The sequence below is a fragment of the Anolis sagrei genome, chromosome X (genome assembly GCF_037176765.1).
Source record: "Anolis sagrei isolate rAnoSag1 chromosome X, rAnoSag1.mat, whole genome shotgun sequence".
Classification (NCBI taxonomy): domain Eukaryota; kingdom Metazoa; phylum Chordata; class Lepidosauria; order Squamata; family Dactyloidae; genus Anolis; species Anolis sagrei.
In genome coordinates, this window is record NC_090034.1 from 99,075,110 (window position 1) to 99,088,539 (window position 13,430).

Below are 13,430 nucleotides of genomic sequence, written 5' to 3' on the forward strand. Positions count from 1 at the left end.
GGAAATAATTGACTTTCGTTAAAAGAACTAGAAATCCCATGCTTCTGGGAAGTCCGCAGAGACGGAGGTGGTTCATGGCTCGAATCAAGCCGCAGAAAGTGCTTTTCCTTGGTGAAGGCCAGCCGCAGATCGCTGGATGGATCAAGAGCAAAATCCATCATCCGGTCCTTGGGGAACCATAACTCCCTCCCAAGGACTGAGTTTCCTGGCCAGCCTCCTCCCCAAGTCCTCCTGGAGGCATCCACAGCGAGTCCCCGGCAGCGGGGCTTGGCAGGAGCAAACGGCACGGCAAGGAAGTAGGCTGCTGCGGCCGAACCGGCGAATTTGACAATCAGCTGTTTGCTGCCACATTATATTCCTTAAAACAAAACAATTATTTCTCGAGCGGAGGGGCCCAAAGAGAGAAAAGCGAGATGGCAGATATGTTTAGAATTAGTCATAGAAAAATATAAAATTGAAACAGACCCGATCCGCCATTTTGAAATTCTAGCGGATACGGGGGTCCGAAATGGCGGTTTCCGTATCTGCGGTTTGAACGGATGCAGATTTCGCGTCCCAGGGACACTGGGAAGGCATCCTCGCCAGGCTCACGGCTCTCCAGAACCTGGAAAAGGGTTCATGCGAGGAAAGTTTCAGGCAAGGAAAAGGACACAAAGTATCAAGCGGAAAAGTTTTAAAGTTGCAAATCTCAAGCATCTTTATTAGGGATTCGTTACAAAGACAGGGTTGGGGGAAAGTGAAAAGAAAGTTAAAGGCAGTCCTAGTTTGAGTTGTTGACTGGGGCACATTTCATCAATTTTCCCAATTTTCGCTCCCAGGAACTGCGGAACTCCCTGCTGCAGTTCACACCAATTTGAAAATGGGGGTCTCTGCCGCAGTCGGCCTCACTATGGCGGCCTCGGCGGCAGCACAGGCTACACAAAGCAACCGCAGGCACCGGCAGGCAGCAACGATGGCAGCGCAGCAATCCGGCAAGGCCGCGAAGCAACTCGGAGAGGCTGCAAAGCAACAAGCGAACAGCTGCCTCCGGAACTGAGGGACGGCCGCAGCAAGCCAGGCCGAATCACGCCTCCGAGACCCAAGACCCTGACGTTTCACTCACATCTGTGGCAGGCATCCTCAGAGGTTGTGAGATCTGTTGGAAATTAGGCAATTGAGATTTATATATCTGTGGAATGTGCAGGGTGGGAGAAAGAACTCGCATCTGCACAAGGCAAGTGTGAATGTTGCAATTGGCCACCTTAGTTAGCACTGAATGGCCTTGCAGTTTCAAGGCCTGGCTGATTCTTGCCTGGGAGAATCCTTTGTTGGATTGTATAAACTTTATATACTTTATGAATATAAATTATATTCATAAAGTATATAAAATTTGTTAATTTGTGAATACTTGCGCATAATTAAGACAAGTTAATCTTCCTGAGGAAAATAAGAACAAGACATGTTAATCTATTATCTCCTGTCAGGAAGCTTGAAGCACCTCTGTCAGAGAGGCCGTTATTGGGGGGGGGGGGGGGGTTGTTTGTTTTTTTAGATTTGTTTTTGGTTTTTTAAAAATATTTTTTAATTGAACATTTTTTTACAGTGGGGGTTTAAAAATAAAAGAAGGAGTAAAAAGTAGGATTAGAGAGGTGAGGAGGAAAAATTGGGATTGTGTTGGGGGGGGGGGGTTACATATCACCAATCAGCTTCCCTATGCAAATGAATCCTGCTGTTGCTACCTTCTCTTTCTCTATTCTTCCCTATTTCCCTATTTGCCAAATGGGAACGTAGAGCTATACAACAAAATTTTGGCAGAGATCAGCAAATTCATTAAACCTATAAGACTTCCCATACCTTGGGAAGTCTGACTTGGCCACGGTAGTCCACGCTCTGGTTACATCCCGTTTAGACTACTGCAACGCTCTCTACGTGGGGTTGCCTTTGAAGACAGCTCGGAAGCTCCAACTAGTCCAATGCTCGGCAGCCATGATTTTAACAGGAGCGGAGCGCAGGGAGCATACAACCCCCCTGTTGCGCCAACTCCACTGGCTACCGATCTGCTACCGGGCTGAATTCAAAGTGCTGGCGTTGGCCTTTAAAGCCCTAAACGGTTCCGGCCCAAGCTACCTATCTGACCGCATCTCTGCCTATGAACCCACCAGGAGTTTGAGATCTTCCGGGGAGACCCTGCTCTCGATCCCGCCTGCTTCTCAAGCTCGGCTGGCGGGGACGAGAGATAGGGCCTTCTCGGTGGTGGCTCCTCGGCTGTGGAACGCCCTTCCTACGGACATTAGACTAGCACCATCTCTAATGGTATTCCGCAAAAAGGTGAAGACCTGGATGTTTGTGCAGGCGTTTGAGTAATTTAGTGCAATCTGGTAATGGAACATAGGAATGGAACAATGGACGACGAACCTGGACTACGCTTGGATGATGAGAAGATTGGGTACGGTTGTTTTTTGTAATAATTGTGCATTGTAATTGCTTATTGGTAATTTATGGATAATGTGTTAAGTCAATTGTTATATTGTATGGAACCACTGCTGTTTCTACTGTTTTTACTGTTTGTGAACCGCCGTGATTCGCCTTCGGGCTTGAGATACAGCGGTATATAAGTAAATAAATAAATAATAAATAAATAAACACCTTATTCTTTACTGATCATCTGCATGGCATATCTTTTCTCTAGAGAGACAGTGTGTGGACTGGTAAAGACGTGAACTACGCATGATTTTCATTCCACCACAGTTCAGTTATTACAGCATGCTGTCATATTCTCTGTTGTGTTCAGATCTACAGTGTTCTTAAGAAAACACTTTTTAAACGGGACTGGAGAATTGGCAACTTTTGATATTTTAAATTGGATTGGACTTAAAAATGGCTCTCTGGTCAGTGTGCACATTGGGGAAGTGACTCACAATTCCACAAAAAACTATAGTATTGCCATTATTGAAAAGATGAACTTGTGGAATTGGAGGAGACGTGGTTTTAAAAAGGGAATTTTCTGATATTTCCCCAGTGCCCATATGTCATGATTTACTGCCATATTGGCCTATTTCTGCAGTAGGCCTATGTTCACAGAAAATGCTGACTGTTTGAGAAGTCAGTGCTCCACAGAAGACGTTACTATTCAAGGATAACAGTATATCCGGACAAAACCAGCTAGCTGTTTGCTAGATAGAACCCCCAAGTTTCCCAGTCGCTCTGAAGCCATGTTTGCAACAGACTAACAGATAAGATACAGTCATGGTCAGAGAACAATGGACCATAGTTATGTTATAGTTGTGCCATTGTTAGGATCCCACGTGTGCTATAATGTCAATCAAAATCATAAACAACTAATGAACAACTGCATAACTAACTTAGACCAATGAAATGATTTGTCTTTGGGAACCAATGAAAATGTATATTCCATTTACTATAATTGCTCTGCAGCCCCCTTGGGGGTTGCGACAAACCCTTTGATTGCGTTCCTGTATGCTTGTTTGTCGTTATTGCTATGGCCACGCAATAATAAATAGTTTTTTGCAGTTTAAAGGATTCAACTTTCGTGGTGTCCATCCTTGCCCTCCCTATTGGAAAGGGGGCTTCTGCCTTTTGGGAAATATTTCGGTTTCGTTGCCCCTACAGAATGGCAAATTAGTTGTTGTTGTTCATTCGTTCAGTCGTCTCCGACTCTTCGTGACCTCATGGACCAGCCCACGCCAGAGCTCCCTGTCGGCCGTTACCACCCCCAGCTCCCTCAAGGTCAGTACAGTCACTTCAAGGATGCCATCCATCCATCTTGCCCTTGGTCGGCCCCTCTTCCTTTTGCCTTCCACTTTCCCCAGCATAATTGTCTTCTCTAGGCTTTGCTGTCTCCTCATGATGTGGCCAAAGTACTTCAACTTTGTCTCTAGTATCCTTCCCTCCAATGAGCAGCCGGGCTTTATTTCCTGGAGGATGGACTGGTTGGATCTTCTCGCAGTCCAAGGCACTCTCAGCACTTTCCTCCAACACCACAGCTCAAAAGCATCGATCTTCCTTCGCTCAGCCTTCCCTAAGGTCCAGCTCTCACATCCGTAGGTTACTACAGGGAATACCATGGCTTTGACTAGGCAGATCTTTGTTGCCAGTCTGATGTCTCTACTCTTCACTATTTTATCGAGACTGGACATTGCTCTCCTCCCAAGAAGGAAGCGTCTTCTGATTTCCTGGCCACAGTCTGCGTCTGCAGTAATCTTTGCACCTAGAAATACAAAGTCTGTCACGGCCTCCACGGTTTCTCCCTCTATTTTCCAATTGTCAATCATTCTTGTTGCCATAATCTTGGTTGTTTTGATGTTGCACTGCAACCCGGCTTTTGCGCTTTCTTCTTTCACCTTGATTAGAAGGCTCCTCAGCTCCTCCTCGCTTTCGGCCATCAGAGTGGTGTCATCTGCATATCTGAGGTTGTTAATGTTTCTTCCAGCAATTTTCACCCCAGCTTTGCATTCATCCAGCCCTGCACATCGCATGATGTGTTCTGCATACAGGTTAAAAAGGTTGGGTGAGAGGATGCAGCCTTGCCGTACGCCTTTCCCAGTCTTGAACCAGTCTGTTGTTCCGTGGTCAGTTCTGACTGTTGCTACTTGGTCCTTGTACAGATTCCTCAGGAGAGAGACAAGGTGGCTTGGGATGCCCATCCCACCAAGAACTTGCCACAATTTATTATGATCCACACAGTCAAAGGCTTTAGAATAGTCAATGAAGCAGAAGTAGATGTTTTTCTGAAACTCCCTGCCTTTCTCCATTATCCAGCGGATATTGGCAATCTGGTCTCTCGTTCCTCTGCCTTTTCTAAACCCAGCTTGAACATCTGGCAACTCTCGCTCCATGTATTGCAAATTTAGCAAATTTAGCCATTCCTAACTAACTCTTTTGACTCCCTAACTGCCTATTTTTTTAAACTTTGGCTCCGCCCCTTTGGAATGTTTAGGCCCAACTGTCATTTTGGCCTAGCAACCTGTTGAAATCCTGGTGCTACGCTAATCTGCAAATGATCAATCAGCTTCCCTATGCAAATGAATCCTGCTGTTGCTACCCTCTCTTTCTCTATTCTTCCCTATTTGCCAAATGGGAACGTAGAGCTATACAGCAAAATTCTAGCAGAGATCAGCAAATTCATTACACCTATCTTTCTTCTGATGAGTTTGCATAGCATCCATATGCCTTTTTCTTTCTCTATTATTCTCACAACTATGTGATGTACATCCCAATGAGAGTGTTTGACTGATCTTTTGTGGCCCAATGTGGATTAATATCTAAGTATTCCAACTCCTGAGTTAAGACCACGCTGTCTCCATTGCTGAATTCTTGTGGTAACTGTTATTTCCCAGGCCACTTGGGATATGGGTGTTAACAAAGAATATTTTTCTGGTTGCAAAAGTTAACTGGACTGCTTGTGCCAATGGTGGAAGATTAGTAAAACTGGAGGCAGCTATATTTGATGAAACGACTATAGCCAAGCTACCCTTTGGATGACCCAAGATCTTTGATTTAGTGGCTGATGTTGAATGTCCGGTACCCTAGGATATCGACAACCTTTAGGACCCACGTTTCTTGGAGAGCAATTACTGATGCACTTTTGAGGGAACTGTCATTAAGTCATCTGAGAACTCTTTGTGTTTCCACAGATCAGTTATGGATCCTCTGACCCTGTCTTAGCTGATCAAATCAAATTCCCCTCCTTATATCATCAATTTAAGGGTGCCATCCAATTGCTTCTCCACTTTGGTTGGACGGATTGGATTTATTGCTTCTGCATATGGCAGAAGGGAGAACGTTCTCTACAATCTGGAAGAGGAAATGAAAAAGAATGGGATCTGTCATGAATATGTAATTTTATTCCAAGTATATTTTTCTTTTTTCGTTGAACTGATGCAGAGAGAAAGAGAGTTGTGGAAGTCTTCTAGCAAAATCGTCTTTGTTTATGGAGACAGCAAATTCCTTTCCATTGCACATGGACATTCTTCTGTTGCATTGACAGGGAAAGTATGGTTGACAATGTGTGAATGGAAAAATGATAGATATATAGATGCAAGTCTATTCTCTGGTGCTTTGTCTATTGGTTCTCAAAAGAGAGTAATAGCAGGTTTCCAGTCTTTTCTCCAGTCTGTGACTCCAAACAAGTATCCTGATGACATTTTCATGAAGATTTTTTGGAGTCAAGAATTTGATTGCAACTTGCCTCCTCCTTGTTCACTGTCTCCGAGGTTTGGAAGAAATAAGTGTACTGGAGAGGAGAGGCTGGGTGAGTCTCTTGTTTCTTGCTTCGAAATGAACATGAGCCCTCTGAGTTATATCATTTTCAGTGCTTGTGCTTGGATTGGCTAAAGCACTTCACAATCTGTCTGTGGACAGGTTTGACCAGAAAAAAAAAGAAATATAGTCTGAGACTTGGAAACATCTCTCTCTGGCAGATGAGTCCATCTTCTTAGAATCATAGAATCATAGAGTTGGAAGAGACCTGGTGGGCCATCCAGTCCAACCCCTTGCCAAGAAGCAGGAATATTGCATTCAAAGCACCCCTGACAGATGGCCATCCAGCCTCTGCTTAAAAGCCTCCTAAGAAGGAGCCTCCACCACACTCTGGGGCAGAGAGTTCCACTGCTCAACAGCTCTCACAGTCAGGAAGTTCTTCCTAATGTTCAGGTGGAAACTCCTTTCCTGTAGCTTGAAGCCATTGTTTATTTATTTATATAAAACTCTTATATTCTGATCTTCTTTGCCTCTGTAGAGGGACTCAGCAAGGATTCAATGCTAACAGTACAATCTAAAATATTAAAACACTCTAACAACAAATATCAACAGTGAATTAAAATACATATAGGGTAAAATACATATAAGCCAATTCGCCAAGATAAAATCATGTCCACTTCAGTCTGTATCTTGTAGTCCATAACTTTGGTCAATTGCCGGTCTCAGCCATCATTCTGGGAATGCCTCATCCCATACCCATGATTTTACTAGCTTCCTAATGGTCAGTAGGGAGGGGGCCGATCTAATTTCATTCGGGAGAGAGTTCCATAGCCAAGGGGCCACCACAGAGAAGGCCCTATGTCTCATTCCGCATACTAGTATCTAGGGCAGCAGAAAACAAGCTTTCTCCCTCCTCCCTATGACTTCCCCTCACAAATTTATATAACAGTCACCAAAGGCAACTCCATGTAGAGCGCATTACAGTCATCTATACAAGATGTAACAATAGCATGGACTATCATGGCCAAGTCTGACTTCCAAAGGTACGGGCACAGCTGGCGTACAAGTTGTAATTGTGCAAAAGATCCCCTGGCCACCACCAAAACTTGACGTTCCAGGCTCTGTGATGGGTCCAGGAGAACTCCCAAGCTACGAACCTGTGACTTCAGGGGACTGTAACCCCATCCAGCACAGGCTGTAACCGTATACCCCTCTTCGGCCTTTTGACTTACCAGGAATACCTCAGTCTTGTCTGGATTCAATTTCAATTTGTTTGCCATCATCCAGACCGTCACAGGGGCCAGACACCCCATTCTGTATCTTGGCATTTCATTATTTTATTTTTTTTGCCTAAGTGGAGTATCTTGAATTTGTTCCAATTGAACATCATTTTGTTAGTTTTGGCCATTCATCTCTCTAATCTGTTAAGATCGTTTTGAATTCTGCTCCTGTCCTTTGGAGTATTGGCTATCCCTCCCAATTTGGTGTCGTCTGCAAACTTGATGATCATATGTTGTTCTGTAAAACAAAGAGTAAACACCTTATTCTTTACTGATCATCTGCATGGCATATCTTTTCCTAGAAAGACAGTGTGTGGACTGGTAAAGATGAGAACTACGCATGATTTTCATTCCATGACAGTTCAGTGATTACAGCATGCTGTCATATTCTCTGTTGTGTTCAGATCCACAGTGTTCTTAAGAAAACACTTTTCAACAACAGTGTTGTTGAGGATACCTTTTTAAACGGGACTGGAGAATTGGCAACTGTTTTTTTTTTTTTTTGCCATGAATGAAAAGATGAACTTGTGGAATGGCAAATTTAGCCATTCCTAACTAACTCTTTTGACTCCCTAACTGCCTATTCCCCCTTGGAATGTTTAGGCCCAACTGTCATTTTGGCCTAGCATATATACCTCACTTGCCTGGTTTACAACATATTTATTTATTTATTTATTTACTCTATTTGTATACTGCCTTTCTCAGCCAATTGGCAACTCAAGGCGGTTTCCAACAAATCAGTACATATAAAAACATAATACGGATTAATACATTAAAGCCGAACAGGGTATAGGGTTACAGCCTGTGCTGGATGGGGTCGCACTCCCCTTGAAGGCGCAGGTTCGCAGCTTGGGTGTGATCCTGGATTCATCGTTGAGCCTGGATCCCCAGGTCTCAGCGGTGACCAGGGGAGCATTTGCACAGCTCAGGCTCGTGCGCCAGCTGCGCCCGTACCTCGGGAAGTCTGACTTGGCCACGGTAGTACACGCTCTGGTCACATCCCGCCTTGACTACTGCAACGCTCTCTACATGGGGCTGCCCTTGAAGACGGCCCGGGAGCTCCAGCTAGTCCAGCGCGCGGCAGCCATGTTATTAACAGGAGCGGGACGCAGGGAGCATACAACGCCCTTGTTGTACCAGCTCCACTGGCTGCCGATCTGCTACCGGGCCCAATTCAAGGTGCTGGTGTTGGCCTACAAAGCCCTAAACGGTTCCGGCCCAAAATACCTGTCTGACCGCATCTCAGCCTATGAGCCCACGAGGACTTTGAGATCGTCCGGGGAGGCCCTTCTCTCGATCCCGCCTGCCTCACAGGCGCGCCTGGCGAGGACGAGGGATAGGGCCTGCTTGGTGGTGGCCCCCCGGCTGTGGAACACCCTCCCTGTGGACAGGGAGGCGCCCTCCCTTATGTCATTCCGCAAGAGACTAAAGACGTGGTTGTTTGAGAAGGCGTTTGAGTAAGTGCTGCAATAACTGGCAATGACGATTGGAACGGAACATGGATAACGAGATTTGGATTGTGATTCAACAATGAGACGTCGCGAATGATTTAGTGTAATTGTATTATTGATAGTGATGTTGTTTAATGTTGTTGTGATATTGCTTATGTCGTAAATTGTACCTGTTTTTACATGTTGTACACAGCCGTGAGTCGCCCTAGGGCTGAGAACGGCGGTCTACAAGTGCAGTAAATAATAAATAAATAAATAAATAAATAAATAAACAATATAAAACTCCACAAAAGCAATAAAAACATCATTAGCGTCTCATTATTATCAAGCATTGCCCAGTTCCATTGTCAAATCATTCGATTTCCTATATTAGCTACTTTGCATTTGTAAACGCTTGCTCGAACAGCCATGTTTTAACTTGCCTCCAAAACATTAAGTGGGAGGGAGCAGATCTAATCTCCCTAGGGAGGATGTTCCATAGCCAAGGGGCCACCACTGAGAAGGCAAGGCCCTGTCTCTCATTCCTTCCAACTGCGACTGGGATGGTGGAGGGACTGAGAGCAGGGCTTTCCTAGACGATCTTAAGGTCCTAGGTAGTTTATAGAGGGAGATACGTTCGGACAGGTAAACTGGGCCAGAACCATTAAGGGCTTTATAGGCTCTCTACGTGGGGTTGCCTTTGAAGACAGCTCGGAAGCTTCAACTAGTCCAGCGTACAACTCCTCTGCTGCACCAGCTCCACTGGCTGCCGATTTGCTACCGGGCTCAATTCAAAGTGCTGGCGTTGGCCTATAAAGCCCTAAACGGTTCTGGCCCAAGCTACCTATCCGAACGTATCTCTGCCTATCAGCCCACCAGGACCCTAAGATCTTCTGGGGAGGCCCTGCTCTCTATCCCGCCTGCCTCACGGGTGCGGCTGGCGGGAACGAGAGACAGGGCCTTTTCTGTGGTGGCCCCTCGGCTATGGAACGCCCTACCCATGGAGGTTAGGTCAGCGCCCTCACTAATGGTGTTTCAAAGAAGATTAAAAACGTGGTTGTTCGAACGGGCATTCGGAGAAATAGTGCAATAAATGTGATGACTACAGGAATGAAATATGGACGACGAACTGGATCACGACTTTAGTTATGAGATGTATTGTGTTGTTATGGTTGTGTTAGTACTGGTATAATTGTTTTTAATGGTTTTAATTGTATATTGTTGTTTGATGTTTTACCCTTGTTGTAAACCGCGTTGAGTCGCCTGTTTGGCTGAGAAACTGCGGTATACAAGCGTAGTAAATAAATAAATAAATAAATAATAAAGCCAGCACTTTGAATTGTGCTCAGAAACTAATAAACTAATAAACAGATCTCTAAACCTCTGAGGATGCCTGCCATAGATGTGGGTGAAACATCAGGAGGGAATGCTCCTGGAATATGGCCATACAGCCCAGAAAACTCATAGCACCTGATGTTACATAGTGTTAGATTAAGTGTTTAACAAGTCCAAAACAGAAGATCAGCCTTTAATATTGCAAGATATGGGCCTTGCAATACAACCCCCTCTATGAATTTGCTTAATCCTTTGAAAAATCAAAACAATGCATGCCCTAAGCTGCCGGCACAGTGACACACCAGCAACATCCGGTGGCAAGTGCATTGCTTTGAGGATATTATGTGTCTCCTGTGATTAATAGCTTCCTTTTCCCCCTCCTTAGGCAATTTCATGGCTACACAAAGGGGACTCCTGCCCTTTCACCATCCCATGCCCCAAGAGGACCTTTGCATTCTTCGGGGAGAGTAAAATAAGAGAACACAAAGGGTGTGTGAAGCTTCCGTCACTTGTTAACATCTGAACTTTGAACGGTTCCAAAGCTGGGTGTGTTTCTTCTAAGGCTTTCAAAGGCATTTCTCGTAGCAGCAGCAGCTGAGGAACAAAGGGCAAGCGAAACTCCTTCAGAAGATCCTTGCATCCCTTAAGAAAGGGACTTTTGAAGAGTCAGGGTTTCCAACTTCTGCTGGTGATTTGGCTTATTCCAATGGGATTTCCACCTAGTCTTCCCTGCGTCTCTTTTTCCAGCCCTGGAGCAATGGAAAGGACCTTCAGATCTTAAGAATTAACCGGTTGGAGTAAGCTAGCTAGATACCTTTTCCCATTGTATGGACTTAAATAGTAGCTGGCTATTTGCTATTCTGCATTTCGAAGCCATCTTCTGCTCTCCTGCTGACATTTTCACATCTTGAGATGAAGAATTCTTTCTCCGGAGCCATCATGACTGGATCAGGTTTTGAAGAATCGGAGCCAAGAAGGTGAGTTGTGGCAAGACAGACTGGAAACATCAATAGTGCATCTATACGGTAGAATTAAGGCAGTTTGACACCACTTTAACAGCCCTGGTTCCATAGTATGGGATCCCGGGGGTTACAGTGTGGAGATGCTTCAGCACTCTTTAGCAGAGAGGGCTAAGGCTCCTTCTACACTGCTACTGAAATTCAGATTATTTGCTTTGAACTTGATTATATGGCAGTATAGACTCATATAATCCAGTTCAAAGCAGATAATCTGGATTTTATCTTGTAAAACTACAAGTCCCAGGGTCCCATAGCATGGATCCAGGGCTGTTAAAGTGCTGTGAAATTGCATCAATTCTACAGTGTAGTTCAGCATTTCTCAACCTGGGGATTGAGACCCCTTGAGGGATCGCAAGAGGGTGTCAAAGGGGTCACCAAAGAAAATCAGAAAACACGGTTTTTCTGTTGGTTCAGAATAGTCTTTGATTGTAGGTGAACTATAAATCCAGCAGCTACAACTCCCAAGTGTCAAGGTCTATTTTCCCCAAATTTCACCAGTGTTCACATTTGGGCATATTGGGTATTCATGCCAAGTTTGGTCCAGATCCATCATTGTTTGAGTCCACAGGGCTCTCTGAATGTAGGTGAACTACAAGTCCAAAACTCAAGGTCAATGCCCACCAAACCCTTCTAGTATTTTCTGTTGGTCATGGGAGTTCTGTATGCCAAGTTTGGTTCAATTCCTTCATTGGTAGAGTTCAGAATGCTCTTTGATTGTAAGTTAACTGTAAACGACAGCAACTATAACTCCCAAAAACAAAATCAATCCCCCCAACCCTACCAGTATTCAAATTTGTTTGGTAATTGTGCCAAATTTGGTCCAGTGAATGAGAATACATCCTGCATATCAGGAAATTTTGAATTTTACTATTGTTACAAATTGTAATGTACAGTTAGGAAGTAGCAATGAAAATAATGTTATGGCTGGTGGTCCCCACAACATGACGAACTGTATTAAGGAGTCAAGGCATAAGGAAGGCTGAGAATCACTGATATACCTGATGAGTATCTTTTATCCAACATGCTTGGGAACGGACGTATTTTGGATTTCGGACTTTTTTCGTATTTGGGGATACCTGTATATCCTGAGTATCGAACCCATTCATTTGTTTTATTGACACTTTGTATACATACACTGAAGGTAATTTTATAGAAGGATCAAAACACTTTATCTACTTTAAACCATCAAAAAGGAATTGTGTCCCTTTCCCATCAACTCTGGCCCCTTCTACATTGCCATATAAAATCCAGATTATCTGCTTCAAATTGGATTGTGTGGCAGTGTAGACTCATATAATCCAGTTCAAGGCAGATAATGTAGATTATTTGCTATGGTAATCTGGACTATATGACAGTGTAGAACAGGCGTGATTTGGATGATTTCAGATTTTGGTGTATTTTACATTTCTGGATTGTAAGTGATGCCCAAACAAAAATAACCAAAAAATGAATGGGTTGTTGTGAGATTTTTGGGCTGTATGGCCATGTTCCAGAAGCATTCTCTCCTGACGTTTCACCTCCATCTATGGTAGGCATCATAAGAGGTTGGGAGGTCTGTTGGAACCTAGAAAAAAATGAGTTTAATGTATCCGTATCTTGTCTGGAATTCCCATGTTTTTGAGTGTTTCCATGGTTTTCACGGCCATTGAAATTCACAAGCATGTGGACAATTTCAACAGAAAGGAAGAAAACACTCAAAAATAGGGGTATTCCAGACAAGAAACAATCAGGACCAGCTAATCACCTCCTAACAAAAGATTCCTCAGGAAGTAAGAAGTGATACCCTGAAACTGCTAGTCCATTAAATGCTAATCAATGTGGCCAATAGAAACATTCACACCTACCTCAAACAGGCAAGAGTTCTTTCTCCCACCCTGGACATTATTCCACAGATATATAAACCCCATTTTCCTAGTTTCCAACAGACCTCACAACCCCTGAGGATGCCTGGGGTTTATGTATCTGTATGTATTTTATGTACCAGGGTGGGAGAAAGAAATGTTGTCTGTTGGAGGTAGGTGTGAATGTTTCAACTGGCCACCTTGATCCGCGTTGAATGGCCTTGCAGGTTCAAAGCCTGGCTGCTCCCTGCCTCCCATCCTGGACATTCCATAGATATATAAACCTCACTTCACTAGTTTCCAACAGACCTCACAACCTCTGGGGAT